The sequence below is a fragment of the Scyliorhinus canicula genome, chromosome 6 (genome assembly GCF_902713615.1).
Source record: "Scyliorhinus canicula chromosome 6, sScyCan1.1, whole genome shotgun sequence".
In the NCBI taxonomy this organism is placed as follows: Eukaryota; Metazoa; Chordata; class Chondrichthyes; order Carcharhiniformes; family Scyliorhinidae; genus Scyliorhinus; species Scyliorhinus canicula.
The window spans coordinates 167102963-167117756 of NC_052151.1; positions in this window are offsets into that span (position 1 = coordinate 167102963).

Sequence of the window (14794 nt, forward strand, 5' to 3'; positions counted from 1 at the left end):
GGTTAGGAAAGGGTTGAAGAAAGCTGGTTAGAGGGTTTGAAGAATGGAATGCTTTGGCAGAGGTAAGAGTTGAGGCAGAAAACGGAACGATTTTGAAGAGGAAATTGAATAAACGTTTGAAGCAGAAGATGATGCGTGATTGTGAGGTGAGGAAAGGGCAGTGTGGTTAGTTTTGGATTGCTCAAGCAAAGAGACAACAAAGTACAATAGGGTAAATGGCCTAATTTCGATGGATCTCCGATTCAGAATACAGCAGATAGGAAAAAGGAAATGGCTTTGTGAATGATGTTATAACAGCCATGGATGGAGCTAAAAATATCAAAGGGTCTTTATTCACAGGGAAATATTCATATTTCTTATGCAGCATTAAAGGAAATAGAATGCCGAATTATAGGATTATACCATCAACATGCAACTTAGATAAGATTATGCTCAAATTTTATAGTAATTTGATCAGACCACACATTGACATATTGGCCGGGGTTATCCGACCCTGCCCCTGGACAGAGAATCCCGTGGGGAGGCGCAAATTCCGCCGCGCCTGTCGGGGGCCTTTGACAGCTTCTCCAGGCCCCGATGGGCCGAGTGGCCGACAAGTTTGGCCCAGTCCCGCCGGCGTGAATTGCTCATCTCACACACGGCGGCACTGGGAAGGTAAGTGTGCGGGGGCTATCCTGGAGGGAGGGCAGAGGGATCTGACCCCGGGGGAGGCCCCACCGTGGCCTGGCCCGTGATCGGGGCCTACCGATCGGCCGGCTGGCTGGTTCGCACCATGCCCCTGTAGGGCTCCGCCATATTGCCCAGTGGCTAGCGCGGAGAAGGGAACCCCCGCGCATGTGCGGAAATATGCAGGCCGTTCCGCGCATGCTGGAGCTGCGGGAACCATACCGGCGTCAACCTAGAAAGGGCAGAATTCCTCACTTACGGGGGAAGTTTACGCCAGAGTGGTTGGCGCCGTTTGTCACGCTGGCACGGGGGCATAGCCCAAATATTGGAGAATCCCACCCAATGTATCCAATTCAGATCCTTACGCGCATCAACAGAAGTAACAACTTTAATTTATGTACTGCTTTTGGCATCGGAAAAGTCCCAAAGTGCTTCCAATGGTGTACCAAGAAAAGAAGTGGACTCCAAGTCAAGGTTGAAGATTTTGGGAGTAATGGACAAAAGCTTGATCAAAATGGTGGATTTCAGAGATATTGTTAACACATCAGAGGAAACTGGAAGGGTTTAGGGAAGAAATTCCAGAGGGATCTTAAATGCTGTTAATGGTGGGGCAAAGTGAGTGTGGAACATCAGAAGAGGCCAGCATCAGAGGGATGAAAACTTTGGAGAAGAAAGCGTTATCGGAATGGAGGACATTACAGATGTAGAAGGGATGAGGCCATGAAGGGTTTTTAACAGATGTACAAAATGCCGAATTTGAGGCTGTAAAAGACAGTGAGTCAATATAGATCGACAAAATAGAAGGATTTGGGTACAGGATGAATCCAGGCAGCAGAATTGAGGATATGTTGAAGGTTACAAAAGATGGTACAGAGGAGGTCAACCATGAGAGCATGGGAACATAGAATGCCTACAGTGCACAAGGATGCCATTCGGCCCATCGAGTCTGCACCGGCCCTTTCTCCCATAGAACACTCTTCCTGGACACAATTCCACCACTCCTATCTCCGTAACCCCACCTAACAGTTATGACTGACATGAAAAAGAATAGAGTCTCAGTCGTGGATAGGCTGAGGTTGGGTGAAAGAGGAATGGTTACGGAGGTGATGTAGGTCGTCTTTGTGATGGAGAGAATATTTGATCAGAAACTCAGCTTAGGATCACATAAGAATTTGGACGACCAATAGCCTGGTTCAGACCAAGTCACAAGGAGTGCATTCGTACATCATAGTTAGCTTGTGGAACAGTACTAAACTGATTTCTCACACCAGGGAGCGCAATAATGAGGCGAGGTTAGGGAAGTTCAAACTTTTCAGCCTTGGGCAGATAACTGAGAGGTGACCTTATGTAGGTGTATAAGTTAGCCAAAGATTTGAAAAGATCAGCTTGTAATATGGCTTTGAACTGAATTGTGACAATATGATAAGTGAATACGAACTTATATACAAATAAAAGGCAAACTCGGGACTGAAAGCTTTCTTCACTCAGAGGGTGACCACCAAATAGAATGGATTTACAGGCAGAGTAGTGGTGATGCCAATCCCAAATGCCGGATGCCGCTCGCAGACTCAGCCCGCAAAAATAGAACTCCCCTTCGGCCGGCTCGCACGCCCCGGATCGCCTCACCACAGTGCCCCCATGCCCGAAAAATGCCCCCCTGACTGTGGATCGGCCCACACCCAACTGTGACGGCCCTGGACTGAGTCCGTAGATTTCCCGAAGGGTGAGACCACACGCGACACATGCAGTCAGAAACCCGGCCGGCCTCAGCCAACGTAAAGAGGATGTGGATATGGCGCGCAACGTACTCGGCTTTTCAGGGGGCAGCGCATCGCAAAAGTGGCGCCGTCCCCGATTTCGTCGTCATTGGAGATTCTCCGCCCTTCGACGAATGCGATTCCGGCATCGGGATCGGAGAATCCAGCCCCACACATTTTGTACAAGCACACTTTATGTTGGTGTTCGAGGCGAGCTGGAAAACAGCACTGTATTGAGCTGATGAACTGGGTTATCGCTCCATTTAAGATGGAAAATGTACATTTGTATCACAACCTCAGGTTGTTGGATAGACAAGAGTAACTTGTGAGGTTGATATAATCTGATATAATCTGAGATTGATATAATCTAATGCTTCGGGAGGTTTTTTTGTCACGCATTCTCAAAAAATGTTGTTTCCTTTTCACGTTGTGTCAGCTTGCTGTGTGAAAAGTGACCGCTGCATTACCTACCTCACAACACTGAGCACGCTTCATTGGCCATAAAATGCTTTCTGAGACAGCTGGTGGATATAAAAGTGCTATATAAATGTAAGTCTTTCTTTTCTGATTTTTTTTTCTTATTATTTTTTTAAGTTTAGAGTACCCAATTATTTTTTTCCAATTAAGGTGCAATTAAGTGTGGCCAATCCACCTAGCCTGCACATCTTGGGTGAAAACCATGCAGACACGAGGAGAATGTGCAAACTCCACACGGATATTGACCCAGGGCCGGGATTCGAATCCAGGTCCTCAGTACCACAGTCCCAGTGCTAACCACTGTTGCTCATTATGCTTTCCCTTAATTTGCTCTGTTTTAATTACCTTTGCTCTAGAGTCACGAGGTATCTTTCTGATACCACCACAGGGTTCAAAGCCAAGTACTGATCAATAACTCAATACACAAACCCCAGAACGGGGAAAACCTCAAACATGGCAAGGGAACTCAGTCACTATATGGAGCAGATGGGAGCAGTAGACCCCTGGAGATTCGCCCACCCGGGGGAGAAAGAATTCTCTTTCTTCTCCCCAGTACACAACGTGTACACCAGAATTGACTTCTTTGTGGTGGGGAAAACGGTGCTTCCAGGGATAGACAAGGTGGAATACTCCGCAATTGTGATATCAGACCACGCTCCACACTACATGGATGTGCGGCTAGAGACGGGAAGGGCCCAGCGCCCCAAATGGAGGTTGGACGGTGCCTTACTAGCTGACAAGGCCTTCAGCGAAAGGATAGCGCAGGCCATAGCGGAGTACACTGAGATCAACCAAAACGGGGAGGTCTCACCCTCCACGTTCTGGGAAGCGCTTAAGGCCGTACTAAGAGGGGAAATCATAGCCTACAAAGCGCAAAGAGATAGGGAGGAAAGGGTGGCTAGGCAGAAGCTGGTCGACTCCATACTGGAGGTAGACCATAAATACTCCGAGGCCCCGACTGTAGAACTCCTGGCGGAGAGAAAAGAATTACAAAGGAACTTTGACCTGCTCTCCACCAGGAAAGCAGTACACCAACTCCGGCAGGCACGCGGGGCCCTATACGAACACGGAGACAAAGCCAGCCGCCTGTTGGCCCACCAGCTGAGAAAGCAGGCAGCCAGCAGAGAAATTGCGCAAATCAGAGATACCAGAGGCACGTTGGAAACAGAACCAGAGAGGATTAACAAAACCTTCAAGGCCTTCTACCAAGAGCTGTACACCTCAGAGCCCCCAACGGGGAAGGCTGGGATGAACCGGTTTCTTGACGGACTGGACATACCAGTTGTGGGAGAGGGCAGAAAACGGGATCTGGAAGCACCACTAGCACTGGGAGAGATCATGGAGAGCATTAGCTCCATGCAGGCGGGGAAGGTGCCGGGACCGGACGGATTCCCGGCGGACTTCTACAAAAAATTTGCGACAGCGCTGGCCCCGCACCTGCGGGAGATGTTCACAGACTCGCTAGCTAGGGGCACGTTGCCACCCACGTTAGCACAGGCCTCAATCTCGCTGATACCTAAGAAAGACAAAGACCCAACGGAATGTGGGTCATACAGACCCATATCTCTGCTGAATGCAGACGCCAAAATACTGGCCAAAATCCTAGCCAAGAGGCTAGAAGACTGTGTACCTGAGGTGGTCACAGAGGACCAGACGGGCTTTGTCAAAGGTAGACAGCTTACCGCGAACATCAGGCGCCTGCTGAACGTGATAATGACCCCCTCCGGGGAGAGAACACAAGAGGTGATCGTCTCCCTGGACGCAGAAAAGGCCTTCGACAGAGTCGAGTGGAAATACCTCATAGAGGTACTGGAGCGGTTCGGGCTTGGAACAGGGTTCACCGCTTGGGTAAAGCTCCTGTACAACGCTCCCATGGCGAGTGTACAGACCAACAATACCAACTCCCAATACTTCCAGCTGCACAGGGGCACCAGACAAGGATGCCCACTGTCCCCGCTGCTGTTCGCACTAGCAATCGAACCGCTAGCAATCGCGCTCAGGGCAGCAAAAAATTGGAGGGGGATCCGAAGGGGAGGTAGAGAGCACAGAGTCTCACTCTATGCGGATGATCTGCTCCTCTATATCTCGGACCCACAAAGCAGCATGGACGGAATCATCGCGCTCCTGAAAGAGTTTGGAGCCTTCTCGGGCTACAAACTCAACATGAGCAAAAGTGAGATCTTCCCAGTACACCCGCAAGGGGGGGCAGCACTAAAGGGGCTGCCGTTCAAACAAGCCCGACATAAATTCCGCTACCTGGGGATCCAAATAGCCCATGACTGGAAAGGGATCCACAAATGGAACCTCACCAGCCTGACGGAGGAAGTTAAAAAGGACCTGCAAAGATGGAACACACTCCCGCTCTCCCTCGCGGGGAGAGTTCAGACGATCAAAATGAACGTACTGCCCAGGTTCCTCTTCCTGTTTAGATCCATTCCGATCTACATCCCCAAGGCCTTTTTCAAAGCGCTGGACAAACTCATCATGGCGTTCGTATGGGGGGGTAAAATGCTAGGATCCCAAAGAAGGTCTTACAAAAAACAAAAACCAGGGGAGGGCTAGCCCTCCCGAATCTACAATTCTACCACTGGGCAGCAACAGCCGAGCGAGTAAGGGGATGGATCCAGGAGCCAGAAGCTGAGTGGGTGCGTGCGGAGGAGGCCTCCTGCATGGGAACCTCCCTCCGGGCCCTCGCCACGGCAGCACTCCCATCCCCACCCAAAAAACACTCCAGCAGCCCAGTGGTGACAGCCACCCTCCAATCCTGGAACCAACTGCGGCAGCAACTTGGCCTGACCAAAATGTCGAACAGGGCTCCCATCTGCAACAACCATAGGTTCACACCAGCACTGACTGACGCCACCTTCAAAAGGTGGAGGCAGGACGGGGGGACACTGACAGTCAGGGACCTATACACGGACGACAGGATCGCAACACTGGACGAACTGACAGAGAAATTTCAGCTAGCTGGGGGGAACGAGCTACGGTACCTGCAGCTCAAAAACTTCCTACGAAAGGAGACAAGGACGTACCCACAACCGCCACGACAGACACTACTGGAAGACCTACTGGACGCAAGTATCCTAGAGAAAGGGAACTGTAGTGACATGTATGACCGACTGGTAGATAGGGACGACACCGTACTGGACGCAACAAGAAGGAAATGGGAGGACGACCTGGGGATGGAGATAGGGTGGGGACTCTGGAGCGAAGCACTGCATAGGGTCACCTCCACCTCCACGTGCGCAAGGCTCAGCCTGACGCAACTAAAAGTGGTACATAGAGCCCACTTAACAAGAACCCGTATGAGTAGGTTCTTCCCGGAGGTGGAAGACAGATGTGAACGGTGCCAAAGAGGCCCGGCCAACCACGCCCACATGTTCTGGTCTTGCCCCAGACTCGTGGAGTACTGGACAGCCTTCTTCGAGGTTATGTCCAAAGTGGTGGGAGTGAGGGTGGAGCCATGCCCGATAGTGGCGGTCTTCGGGGTTTCAGAACAGCCAGATCTATTCCTGGGGAGGAGGGCGGACGCCCTTGCCTTTGCCTCCCTGATCGCCCGCCGTAGAATCCTGTTTGGCTGGCGGTCAGCAGCACCGCCCAGAGCTGCGGACTGGCTGTCCGACCTCTCGGAATCTCTCCAAATGGAGAAAATCAAATTTGCCATCCGAGGGTCGGACGACGGCTTCCACAGAACGTGGGAGCCATTCATGCAACTGTTCCGGGACCTATTTGTGGCCAATGTACAAGAGGAAGAATAGTCGGGGGAAGGTAGCGGGAGGGGGGGGGGGCTACAGGTTCGGTACGGGGGTTCGATGGCTAGCTAAGGCCCAAAACCAAACTAAATAAACATGTTGAGGGGGGGGGGGGGGGGGCGCAGTTACTACTACGAAGATGCTTACCTGTAAATATGTATGTTAATTTTTGCGTGTTTGTTTTTTTTTTCTCTCTCCTAACAATTTGTAATTTGTTCAATATAAAATATGAAAACTGAATAAAAACATTTATTAAAAAAAAATAACTCAATACACCAGTTAGTAAGTTTGAAATCAATACACATTTATTATACACACAGTCAATCACTACTCATGCATCAACTCTACTTGCTAAACTATCACTACTACTAAAAGCCTATACTTAGCTTCGAATGGCCCACCAGGTCAGAGGAACAATCACCGTTGTCCGGTTCTCATTCTGCTGGCTTCGAGCTGGTAGGGAATAGTAGCTAGGAACGTCTATCTCGTAGAGTGCGTTGATCTGAGACTTACTTGGTTGATGCAGCTGCTAGGCAGGTCTCTCCTCGCTGAGAGCCAAGGTCAAGAAGAATGAACTGAACTTGGGGACGCTATCTTATAGGTCCCAGGGGTTTCGAGCCCTTTTGGGCGGACCTCGGACTTGGTCCCAATTAATTGGACCATGTCCCAATCGTTCTTATCGATTTCTCCAATACCGGAGGTGTTCCCTGATCGTTGGGCTGTCCCTATGTGTCCGTTGGCCTGCCTTTGTCCTAGCTCCCACTGGCACCGGAGAGTCTGGCTTGGTCTCGACTGTTTTAATGTTCCTTTTTGTCCCTGGAGATAGCTCATTAATATGTTAATGGCTATTGGTTTCAGTTCTGTCTGGGTTCTGCAAATCTTAATACACAGGAAACCTTGCACCTGCTTGGGTTCTCTGTAGTTGTCCAATTTTCCCTACACTCCTTATGAGTGTCCATTTTGAAATCGGGACGTGGCCACACTAGGTGGCTACACCACTGAATCATGTGCCGCCCTTTGTTTTCTTATTTTTAATCCTTTTTAAGAAGGATTTCCATTCTCTGGATTGAAAAATAGTGAATAAATATTCTTCAAGTTCTTACTTCATTAGCACTCCCCCAGATGGTCTGTGCCATACAAAACATTACTTAGTGATGTGCATGGTTCTGTCATCTTGTGATGATACGTTTATTATGTTTGCAAGTTTTGCACGGTATGTCATCACAATCGGTGGTATTTTGAGTAGTTTTGTAAAGTAACACATCCTACATGTCTGCACAGCCACAGGAACCAAGTCCAAAAAGAACCCACTTTAAGAGATTGGAACTTATAAGTTGTCCATGTTCCAATGCGTGATATCTGTTTGACAAGAATGTAGTGTGCCTGGAGCACTGTATTATGGGGCTACAGCCTGACTAATGTTTTTACAACATTAACAAATCTGACGACACAATATGTGTACAGACACCACAAATACTTTCCCCATGCACGGCAATCCTCATTGCCCATGAATGCAAGTCAACAGCACCTCATGTCAGCATTGCTAAGGACATAGCATATCAGTACATCATATTAACAGTCCCTATATTACAGACCATTGGAGCCTCAGCGGCTAACTGTACAGTTTAAGCCAACACTGCCTTAATTTGCATGCACCTCATGTTGTGGGCACTAACAAATCTCAGTGATCAGCCCTTAACAACCCTCATGCAGGGCCTAAGAAATATAAACAGGATGAACAAAGTAAGGGCAATTAGAATTGGATTACCTGGGCTTTGTAAGATGGAGGGCAATTTTGCGGGCTGCTTATGGACCATGAATGGATAACTTGACATGAAATATTGGAACAAAATCCACTATATTAGGATTAGTGTGTCACATTCAAACCACCTCACATCCGATAGGGGCTGTTTAGCTCACAGGGCTAATCGCTGGCTTTGAAAGCAGACCAAAGCAAGCCAGCAGCACGGTTCGATTCCCGTAACAGCCTCCCCGAACAGGCGCCGGAATGTGGCGACTAGGGGCTTTTCACAGTAACTTCATTTGAAGCCTACTCGTGACAATAAGCGATTTTCATTTCATTTCAGGTAACAGTTTGCAGTAAAACATTCCCTATTGAAGGGCTGTAGCGGAGAAAGGTTCATTTCCCAATGCCCTTATGCAAGTAAGGCTGTTTAGTTTGCTGAAATCTCTTCATGAATAATTGTGTGAAATATATTGAAATATTACCAGACAATATCTACTTTGAGCTTCTGCCCTAATAAACACTTCATCTTCCTCATCGACCTCATATGTCCCATCTCTGAGCTTACATTGAAACCGATTTTATTTCTAATAGTTCTTTATCGGCTGAAATGAGCTTTGAGACATCCCGAGGTTGTGAAAGATGCCACACGAATGCAAGTTTTTTCTTATTTTCTTATACATTTTCTGACTGTCATCTGTTTCTCGCCCCAACTCATACAAGGGATCTTATTTAAACTTGCAGGACACTGTGAGGCCTGGATAGAGTGGACATGGAGAGGATGTTTCCACTAGTAGGAGAACGAGAAGCAGAGGACACAATCTCAGACTAAAGGGACGATCCTTGAAAACTGAGATGAGGAGGGATTTCTTCAGCCAGAGAGTGGTGAATCTGTGGGACTCTTTGCCGCAGAAGGCTGTAGAGGCCAAATCACTGAGTGTCTTTAAGACAAAGATAGATAGGTTCTTGATTATTAAGGGTATGGGGGTTATGGGGAGAAGGCAGGAGAATGGGGATGAGAAAAATAGCAGCCATGATTGAATGGTGGATCTGTGAGAGGAGTGGCCTAGTTCTGCTCCTATGTCTTACGGTTTTATGATATCATAACTTTATTCATATATTGTCGCTAATTGTTTTAATGACATATAACAATGCCACCTGTTATGACACTGGAGACCGCCTCTGTCAATATTAAAAGCAAAATCTTTGTATTCTCCCTCTTCTTGGGGAGAATTTTAACTTCAGAAAATAGGTGAGTTAGGGGTGGGCAGGCAGGTTAAAGCATTGAATCCTGAATCACCACATAAATCCAACCTGCACAGTTCTGGTTTTAATGGAGTTCGGATAGGGGTTGGGTGGGTTGGGTGGGTTGTGTAACCCACCCCCCCAGGATGCAGGTTGATGCTTTAGTTATCATAATGAAGCAGTAAACCTCACTATTATTTCCTCTTTGAAATATCATTGTGGAGCCTGATTTCCTGTGAATCCTGACAGCTAATGACAGGCAAGAATTGCTGAATGGAACAGTGTGCCTCTTCATTTGCCTGCTGGGTGAAGTTTCACCTGCCTGGACAACCCACCCACGCCAATCAGATACCTCCTCCAAAGCTTCTGATCTTGAGGGACCTTCTCCATAAGGACATCCAGCTGCCCAAAGGCCTTCCATCTTCCCCCACAGAGGCAATCACTATTTCCCCCAAGACCCGTGGTTTTTCTCCAAGATGCCCAATCACAGCCCCACCTTCCCCCACCAGACGTCTCTGATCTAAACCATCACCACCACCCTCCAAACCCTTCCCAGTCTCAAGGTTTCCAACTCCTCTCCAAGATCAATACTTTTCCACCCCTGTACCTCCAACCTCGCCTTTCCAGGCACCTGATGCCCCTTTCCAGGTCTTTGGGCTAAACTGTCAGGCCTACAATTTTTGCCCCTACCAATAGACCCTGGGATCACCCCGCTCACCCTTATTGGGGTCAGCATGCCTCTGGGATCACCTGCCTGCCCCTGGATTTATCTCCCCGACTTCCTGCAATTGCTCCCCCACCACATCTCCACCCCCAACACCACAGCCACACTCTCCCCACCCACAACGACGCAGATGTACTATTTTAAGGTCCGAAAAGTAGTCCACACTGAACCAAACAGGTTGAATCAAAGGAAAAAGGATTAATGCAACAGAACAAGAGGACAGAGCAGTTACTCTACTACAGAGTCAGCTCATGGCCCTTCAATTTTATACAAGATGTAGAAGGGGGAGCCCCGCCCGGCAGTGAGGGAGTGTGTATTCCCCATAAGAAGTGACCCATGACCTGCTTATCCCCAGGTTATGACATCTTCATTGTCCTGTGCCTCTGATGAACCTGCTCCTTGTCTAACTGGGAAGCAAGCTTGTCATGACAGCACTCACCCCCAGGGAGCACCCAACTTATCTAGAATCCCATACCCTAACTAACCCCTTGAGTAACCCATCCCTCCACCCCCGACTATCCTCTGATTACCACCCATCATCCCCGACTGACCACCTGACCCTCCCCGACTACCGGCTCTTGAGCACACAAATCCTCCCCTACCTCCCCCCCCCCCCCCCCCGGCCAGCCACCTGCCCCCTCCCCGACAACCCAACACCCCCCAAAAACATCCCACCTCCCCCACCTGACCTCCTTCTACCCGCTTACCTTACACACTTAGCTTCCCTCCCAACAAAGTTTATTTAAACTTCCCACTTTATGGCAGATAATACTGCAAAAAGGGATGTGACTTCACTTCCCTGATGCTGCTGCATTCCACGGACAAGGTTCCTGGAGCAGCCGAGCTGCCCATTTCCCACCAGGGAGTCCAGGGGAGAAACGGGCAGCTCCAAACTAAGGTAAGTAAAAATGAGCAGGGGTGGCAATCTGATGGTAAACTACACAGAAGATTCTACCCAATACTAATTCAATCATGTTGTCAGAAGCAAGTTAACAAAATACCATTCAGTTCATCTCTTTAATGGGTGGCACGGTGACTCAGTGGTTAGCACTGCTGCCTCACAGCTCCAGGGTCCCAGGTTCAATTCCGGACTCTGGTGACTGTGTGGAGTTTGCACTTTGTCTGCGTGGGCTTCTTTCAAGTGCTCCAATTTCCTCCCACTGTCCAAAGCTGTGCAGGATAGGTGGATTGGCCAAACTAAATTGTCACTTAGTGATCAAAATATTATGTGATGTTACTGGGATAGGGCAGAGGCATGGGCTTAAGTAGGATGCTCTTTCCAAGGGCCAGTGCAGACTCGATGGGCCAAATGGCCTCCTTCTGCACTGTCAATTCTATGGTTTTAATTGCTATTTGATCTTGAATTGTCATAAGGAGGCTTCAAATGAAGTTACTGTGAAAAGCTCCTAGTCGCCACATTCCAGCGTCTGCTCGGGCAGGCTGGTATGGGAATTGAACCCACGCTGTTGGCCTTGGTCTGGTTTACAAGCCAGCTATTTAGCCCACTGTGCTATACCATCTTAACATATGTAACAGAAACATGGGCACAATTCAGTGTTTTTTAAAATTCTTTCATAAGACATGGGCTTCGCTGGCTGTGCCAGCATTTATTGCCCTTGAGGGGAGAGTTAAGAGTAAACCACATTGCTGTGAACCTGGAGTCACCTGTAAGCCAGACCAGGCAAGGATGGCAAATTTCCTTCCCGAAAGGACATTAGTGAACCAGATGGGTTTTTACGACAATCATGATCATTATTACACTTTTAAGTCCAGATTTCTATTGAATTCAAATTTCACCATCTGCAGTGGTGGGATTTAAATCTAGGTCATCAGAGCATTACTCTGGGTCTCTGGTTTACTCGTCCAGTGCCAATACTACCGCCTCCCCCCTTTCAAATATTAAAACTCAGTTAGCATCAGAGAACTCAAAGCCATGTCTGCTGTCCATCAAAGAATTTTCTCAACGCACTCTCGTAGAAGTATCAGCACTGAATGTATATCCATGCATTGGCCAGCAGAAGTTCCAAACTCCAAGGCTTGCAGCAAGAGCTTGTTGGCAGAATGTCAAGCTTCTGCAAAAAGGATCTAATAAGCTTTGAATATGTAGCTCAATACATGTATATTTAAAATCTATCAGAAGCAGTAGATCTATTATAGAATTCCAAAATGAAGAATGGTATCATACAAAATAAATGAGCATTCAGGTTTTTGTGAGAAAACTGAGCATTCTAATTCAGCCATTTATAGATGCAAAATGAAGCCATTTGCAGATTTTGCTACTATGTTTTCCCTCCAGGCAGACCTGGCATTCCTTCCAAAGTGCAGACAGCAAGAGGTCAGGTTTCTTTCACTGTGAATGAGAATGTGGAATGGCGCTCCTAACATCAATGCCGATCATATCGAGTGAGGTTTAGCTCACTCGGCTAAATCGCTGGCTTTTAAAGCAGATTTTCCCTTGGACACTCTGTTGCCTAAGTTGGGAATGACTACTTGGACAAGGTGGAAGTACATCCCAAAACAAAGGGGGAATAAGGAGAAGAATATTAGGACAGAATTACATTCATTCCATAACGATCCTCTCTAAAACAAGAGTTTTTCCAAAGCAATTTAGTTGTTTTTGATAATCAGACACAAAGGATGTCAAACATTCACATTGATTTAAACTTAAGGCGTAATCAGGGCAGATGGGATGCAGGGCAATGGGGTAACTTCATTTCCTCACCGAGAGTTGGCAGTCAGCCCTGGGCCATTTCAAATCATGGACTTGTGGCAGAATTATCTCCCACCTGAATCTGTCAGGAGGGAAGGTGGGGCCAACAGGCTTGAGTCAGATGTGAATCCAAGGAATAGCTCTCCAGAAGGAAGTTAGCATTGAGTGATGGGTGTCTGGGGGGGGGGGGCAGGCAGAAGATGCCAGCGCTTAAATGAAAAGGCACGATAGGGGATGAGGAGGAATGTTCCCTCTAATTTCTTGTTGTGGTGTGCCATCTGATTGTTGCACTGTGCACTGTGCACTCCCTTTATCAGTGACTTGCGGTCGTGGATGTGCGCATCTTAAAGTGAATGTTCCTGTGCACAACCTGTTTGTTTCCTGTTCGGCATATTTCTGATAGCCACTTGGCTACACAGTCTCACAGCGTAGAAGGAACATTGCTCTGGAGGCCCAGGGATTCTTTGTGGGACCTGGAAGAACACACATGGTCCTCATGGCACACAAATAGACATAAAGTAAAATAAATATTGAGTTTTTGAACAGCTATTTCTTCCATGTGGTTGCTTGCCTGGAACTTTACACATTTCCTTTGGCCATTCAATCTCTCCTGTTTTCAATCCTATTCATGTCCCACCCACCCCTTTCTCCAAATATATCACATTTCTAACTTTTCTCTGTACTGACAAGAGGCCATCAACTTCAACCATTGACTCTGTTTCTCTCTCCAGAGGTGCTGCTTGACCTATTGAGTATTCCCAGTTTTTCCCAGCATTTGCAGTATATTGGTGTTTTTTAAATTTCTTTTAATTTGCCAGAGGCAGGAAGGGTTAACCTCACGCAAGATGGCACTGGAGTGTGGCGACTCTCTACAAGCTCTTAGAACTTAATTCTAACACTAACATTATCTCTAACTTTTCTCTTCTGTGTTTGCTTCAGGTCTAAAGCTACTGAATAATGCTACACTCCATATGCTTCACCCGATGTCGATGGCTATGTATTTTCATTGTGTATTTATCGTATGTCCTATGTTTTCCATGTATGGAACGATCTGCCTGGACTGTAAGCAGAACAATACTTTTCACTGTACCTTGGTACACATGATAATAAATCTAAATCAAATCAAATATAACGCCTATTTATGTCAGCTGGAAGATGTACTGGTGCAGACTAGCCATAAGAGGGAACTAATCAGCTCCGTTCCACCATCAGAGGTACGAGGAAAAATGTCACTGTAATCTGGGGCAGTGGCTTCATATCACTGCTGGGGAGAATTTGACTGCACAGGCAGGAAAGATTTGAAGCAAAGCCATCAGAGCATTATTTTGATACTTCAAAGTATAAGCAAAAAAAATTTCCCCAACCTAAAATAAGAAAATAAAATAAACATGTTTGAAAAGCTGTCAAAACATGATAAAGAGCACAAAATCTACTGCAACATTTTTCTTGGTTCACTTATGTTCCAACGGAATTGTGTACAATTTAGAGTTGCCAATGCTCTCGGAAATAATTAAATATTAATCTCTGGGACACTGCAGCGAATAAACCTGAGAATTAAATCACAGGAACATTGAAATAAATTGTACACTCTCTTCTTGTTTTCTTTAAGCATGTTTGCTTGTTTGTTGTAAAAATATTGAAGATGGGAAAATAATGGACTCTGAATGTTCATCTGATTGGAGAACTAAAGAGTTTTCATCACTTTCAGTCCCTGTGGAA